Consider the following 6274-nt stretch of genomic DNA (forward strand, 5'->3'; position numbering starts at 1 on the left):
TGCATCCTCTCCAAGTAACTTTTTATAGTTCGATTAAACAAATGTGTATATATGTATCCATCCATCCCAGCTGCTGTTTGGGGAAGGTAGGATACACCCTGAACAGGGCCACGCACTCACACCTTGGGACGATTTGGAAGCATCGATCGACCTATAAAGTGGACTGTGGGAGGAAGCCATAAATTCATGCAGGAGAACATACAGAAATGACCCAGTCGGGATTTGAATCAGGGCATTGCAGCCCCAGACATGTATATCTACAAAGATAAAAATTGGTAGACTACATTGAGATTCACACTAGAAAGTTGATACGGCAAATTCATAACTGGTGTTGTTTTAAAAGAGCTGCTGTGTGTCTTAAACCCCGAAGCTTTATTTTTATCTGCCTAAATCACATGGAAAGCTGTGATGATTCAAAATAATTCAATATATCTCAGTCTACTTAAAAAACTGTCTCACAATCAAAATAGTATATTTTTGTGGTTTTAAAATAGTCATAATGTCAAAAAAAATGTAACTAAGCTGGGGGAAATTTTACAAAAAAGGTTTGTAATGAAATGATTGAAACCACAAGTTAGATTTTAAAGTAAAATGTATTAAAGTATACAGTGGGCTGCATACTAGTGGGTGACATGGTTGAGCAGTGATAATAAGGTGGTGGTTCAAATCCTGAACTGGACCTTTCTGTTTGAAGTTTGCATGTTCTCCTGCTCCTGTGTGGTTGTTTGTCTGTGTGTGGTCCTGCGATGGACTGGTGGACCATTAACCTTCCTTCAACAGTAGCTAGTGGATAGGCTCCAGCAACTCAACCTTGTAAAGGATTTGGAGGGTCAAACGTAAAATAATTACGCATGGTTTTTTTTTTTGTTTTTTTGTTTCTTGCAGACTTGTTCAAAATGAGTAAAACTGGTTGTGCTGGGGAAAAAATCAACCTGCAAAGCTACACAATGCAAATATGACTTGCATTGTTGGAGGTACCAATATTTTTCTTAAATAACATTTTTACTCGTGGATTTTTTTTTCTTCTTTTTTTTTTCTTTTTGGAAGCATTGGGACCAGAGGGGGAAAAAGGTTCCCAGACCCTTAACCCAGAAAAAAAAAGAGCTGAAAAGACAGCAAATTCTCTCTGTAAGAAGTCAACGTTTCTGGCGTTGGGCCATCTAATTTGCTTGAGCTTCAACAGTACTGTGTAAGGGTTGTGCTCCAGATGAGGATGCTTTGGAGTCCCACATGTTTACAAGTTGATCTATGCACACAACAAAATGTCATTTGCTGAAAGAAGAGTCAGGCCAGCCTGCCCCCCACCCCCACCCCCACACAGTGAATTAAGGACAAATAAATAAGCTCCCAATCCTCTGGAGAAATAACCATTTCCTGATGCCTGACAAGGACAGAATACGAGAATGTGACTACTCTGTTTTTAGCTTCAACAACTTTATATCTTCTGTCCTGCATACAAGATGAGCAACAATAATTTAAGCTCAGAGTCCCCTCATTCGTTAACCTATGGACGCCCATACAGCGACGTAACCAAAAGAAGAGTGACACACATCTATATCATATTGATTATGGCTGTGAGCTCAGATTCATTCAATTCAGCATTCCACTAATGGTGCAGCAGCAGATTCTAATGGACACAACCTGCATCTCTATGATGCAGTCAGTAACAGACAGCACGCAGGGCGGAGAAGCGGACTACAGGGCCCAGTCACAAACCATTTCACTGTTGCTGCACCAGTCACAGCTGCTCCGTTTTCTTTTAAGACGGTAAAGTGTCCCAAGTGATGACACTAGTGTGCAGATGGAAACTGGGATTTCTTTGGACTAGTGCTGCTACAAACAGTTATTTTAGTAGTTGTCTAATCACTGATTATTTTTTCCGATTAGTCAACTAATCGGGTCGTGCACAAAGTGGATATAAAACACACATCTTAACCATCATTTACTTTAAACTAACTAAAAACTATATACAGTATATTCACACTAACATTATCTGTGAAAATTCAAGTGTGAATGCTGTAAGCTGAATTTGGCAGCTGAAGATGCTAGGGACGTTAGCTGAAGATGCTGAAACTGATAGCTGAAAACGCCAAAGCTGTTAGCCAGCTAAAACATTAGTTAAATGCCAGGTTAGCCTTAAAAAAAGCCTAAGTTAGCCCAAACAGCTAGCATGTAGCAGAAATTTTAGCTAAATAAAAAAAAAAACTAAAAAACAAAACTAAAAATCTTAAATTAGCCAAAACAGCTAGCACGTAACTGAAATATTAGCTAAACTTCAAAATAGCCTAAAAAACCTTAATAAATGCCAAAATAGTCCCAAAAGCTAGCATAATGCTATTATAACTTTCAACTATACTACACTCGTGACTCCATATAACATAAAGTAACGACTAATCGACTATTAAATTAGTCGTCGACTGTTTTAATAGTTGATTAGTTGCCGTTTAGTTGACTAATTGTGGAAGCCCTACTGTGGACAAGATCGCTAACTTCAATAAGCTAGTAAGATGCTGGAATAAGAGCTATTAAGATTAGATAAAATATAAATAAAAAACATGAATACTAGAGATCTATGTTTTTCTGTGTCACATACAAAATACAGGATTTTAAGCACTTTTTCTCTATCATTACCATTTTGGTGTTTTTAACATGTTTCTATGGCATTTTTTTTATTATGAGGACATACATAAAATAATTTAAGCTTAAAATTGTATTTCTGAGTATTCAAAAATACAAGACAAAAAAATGCCGTTGGATAAAGCTTGTAGATGTGACGTAGAAGCTACAATCAGAATCCACTCAGACAAATAGATCCATGAACGTCTTTGTTTTCCTCATCTGAACTAGGATCAAAACTGTACTGCTGGATAGTTTCAATGTTGATCGCCATTTGTGTTGCACCGATAATGTTAGATCGGGGCTGTGATTGACTCTAAGGTATTGGAAGAAAGTGTAAAGAGATGGATGATGGGAAGTAGAAACAGGCTTACTCCAAGCCAACAGTCCCACCCACAAATCAGAAGGTCACCTTCTAATAAACTACAGCCGCTCTGCAGAAACTAGTGCTGGGTAATATGACAATACATATCATGTGAGCAATAAAAAAAGTGTACATTGTCCCATTTCTCTTTGATCTATTGTTTGTATTTGTTTGTTTTATTGCTGAACTTTAGTGCATTAAGGTGTTTTCCTACTAAGAAACTTTAAACTGATGTGCACTTCAAAAAAATGTTTCGAAACTATTCAAATACATCAGGGGTCTCAAACTGGCCATTTGTGGCCCCAAGTCGATATTTTGCAGCCCCCGCCTTAATGAAAGGTCATTGTCTGCTGATAAATATCTTCTGCATGTCTTCGTTTCTTTGATGATAGCTTTGTATTTGCTTTGTGATGTTTCAGCTTTATGCTTAAAACTTTGTATTTGCTATTGTCGTTGGATCTGGTCGTCAGAAAAGTCCTTAGTGACAGTTGCTAGCATTGTTAGCTCCTGTCGTTTCACAGGACACGCAGAAGATATTGCTTAGTGGTACATAGGCATGAACAAATGTTCAATAAACTTGTTCAGTAGACATAGACAATGGATCAAAGATATAGACAGTGGACAAAAAAACATAATGTTGGCACGAATGGAACCCCATACAGCCCAGACTCAGGGAGATTCTGCCTTCAGTGGCCCCAAATTGAGTTTGAGAACCCTGAATTACACGTTACTTGAAAAAATAAAGTCTGGCAAAAGTAAGTAGTAAAATTTGTGCTAATTTTTTTAGAGAATAACTGAAAATATACTTTATTGTGGTTTATTGGGATATTTATTGTTGTTGTGATATAAAATAATATGTATCATGATATACAATTATTGCCATATCGCCCAGTACTAGCAGAAACTGAGCTAGATAATGACACAGGGTTTTTTTGCTTTTTTTTTGGATTTGGGTAAAGAAGGCATCGTCATAATTAAAAGACCACTGAGAACTTTGTGAGTAAATGAACAAGTTTCTGTTAGCTAAAAGGGTTTTTTTCTTAAAAGAGATTATTAACTTTTTGCAAAACAACCAGCAGCTTCCCTGAACTCTAGTCTTCTCTGTGGGTCAGCGGTTCCTGGCAGCCAGACGGCCTCAGTGTCTGATAGCTCAAAGCCGTCACTTCTTAGCGGGTCAGTCAGGATGTATTTTCCAGCCAAGAAGACATCCCTGTCAGCCTGTGTTTACCACAGTAAAAGCTAACTTTGACCAGCATGTTACAAATATTCTGATACTCAGCACTGTTGATATGAGGACATGTTTGGATCCATTTATTCATGAGTTATTGCAGTTTTTCTGAAAGCAGGGATGAAGCTTTTGTGCGACACTCATTAAATAATTTCTCAAATATTTAGTTTTGGGCCAAAAAAGGTTAAAATTTCCACTTCTTTTTCTCTAAAACATCTCAAGCGCAAGCTGGTTAAAAGCATGTTTACGCCTGTTCTCATTACAAAATAAATTACAATTATTTCTGATTTTATTTGGTGTTCAAAGCCAAGGATTTTCTCATTTTATTAGATAATTTCAAGGCAAAACTCAACAGTTTCATAAGCATGTTGTGCAATAAATCTGAAAACAGCGCTATTATTTTGAAAACCTCCTCTCGTCTCCTCCCACAGGGGGTCAAGCTGGACTCGTGCTGATCCGAGGGCTTTGTGTCTTTCACTATATAGACAAACAAAAGACAGAACCCCGTTTGTTCCTGGCTGGCTGAGAGGAGAACAGGCTCTGATGAAGAGGTGGGAGGGAAGCATGTCTAATTGGGCGTGAGCTTGTGTGTGAGGTTGGGGGGCAGCTTGCCTCCTGAATATTCCATATGATGAATGAGCGTCAGTCCTTTTCATGGAGAACAGAAGCCTTGAAACAGCAGGCACAAGAAAGGAACACAGTCCCATCTTAATGGAGCAACAAGCGCTCTAGTGTTCTTGTGCCATACAGTAAACTGAACATTTCATTCACTTTAAAGAAGTAGCATTTGTTAATTCATTATATGTTTTTTTAGTTGGTTATTATTATAGGGCACAACTTTTAATTCAAAATTGATGCGGAAAACACTCTTGTTTTTTTACTTTTTTACCAATCATCTTTTGATCTATTTTTTTAAGTGTTTATGTTCTTTAATTTCCTTTCATTTTTTAATTGCTAACACGATCAACGCAAAATCTGCTCGCATTCCGTTGATCGTGCTAATTGTTGAAAAGTTACAATATGTTAAAGATTTTGTGTTTAAGCGTCACCTGCGACGCCTCAGGTGTCAGATGCCGTTTTTAGCCAAAATCAAAAAAACTGTCATTTTCTAAGACAAAGTTTCTGTAGAGCGGCAGAAGTTCATTGGAAATTCGCCTCTAAATTGTGGGTGGGTCTGTTGACTCAAAGCAACCTCTCCCCCGTTCCCCTCCCCATTCTCTGTCTGGATACTTTCTATATCTTTATCTGGAAAAAATAAAAAAAGGGAGTTTTTCGCCAATCCATATGTACAGTACATAAAGAGAACTAATCATCCCCTCCACCCACGCGTTCCACATAGGAAGTACCCACTGGTCCAAGAAAGCTAAAATCCCATAGATTACTACTGAAAAATAAACAGCTATTACTCGGTCGTTCTGTTTGTCAGAATAACCATTCTTGCTCTGGTGTCTCTTTTTAACATGCTCTTGCTAAGCCTATTTTTCCATTATATATTTTCTTCATTGCAAGTTATTCAAGTTATAAACTAGCCAATCAGATACCTCAAAAAGTAAATCTGGAGCCCGCTGGCCCCACCTCAAACGTTTGACAGATTCTCAGACTAATCACTGCTTCCTCACGTCGTTTGGTCTAAAATTGGAGAAATCAAGCGATATCTGTACCACGGAAAAATAGCAACTGAATTTACTTATTTCAATGGAACCCGAGGTAACAGGTCTATTCTTGTCAATGGTCAGAAATATGTATTTTTTCAAACTGCATTTTTCTGTCTGATTCACATTGTTTTCAATAAAAAAAATACTCAGCAATTTTAAGCTTACATTTTTTATATTGAAAATTAACAAAAAAGTGCTACAAGAACATGTTAAAAACGCCAAAAACTTTCATCAGCTTTTGGCTTTAAAGCTTTTCATATCTCAAATAAAGCTTTCTGTTTTAAAAAAGATATATTTCTGTTTTTATTCGCAAACTTTATGTATCAACCACAAATACTCAGAGCTGGATTTGTATATACATTTATATTTCCTATTTCCACATATTTCCACATTAATAATTCCACATTGTTC

At 37.2% G+C, this 6274-nt stretch overlaps 1 protein-coding gene across 6 annotated transcripts in view; it reads right to left on the bottom strand.

Annotated features, from left to right (window-relative positions):
* The window catches only part of ppp1r9a (protein phosphatase 1, regulatory subunit 9A), an 80699-nt gene that overhangs the window by 59299 nt on the left and 15126 nt on the right, over nt 1–6274 (bottom strand). The window lies entirely within an intron of this gene.

This window comes from Oryzias melastigma, linkage group LG11 (assembly GCF_002922805.2).
Source record: "Oryzias melastigma strain HK-1 linkage group LG11, ASM292280v2, whole genome shotgun sequence".
Lineage (NCBI taxonomy): Eukaryota > Metazoa > Chordata > Actinopteri > Beloniformes > Adrianichthyidae > Oryzias > Oryzias melastigma.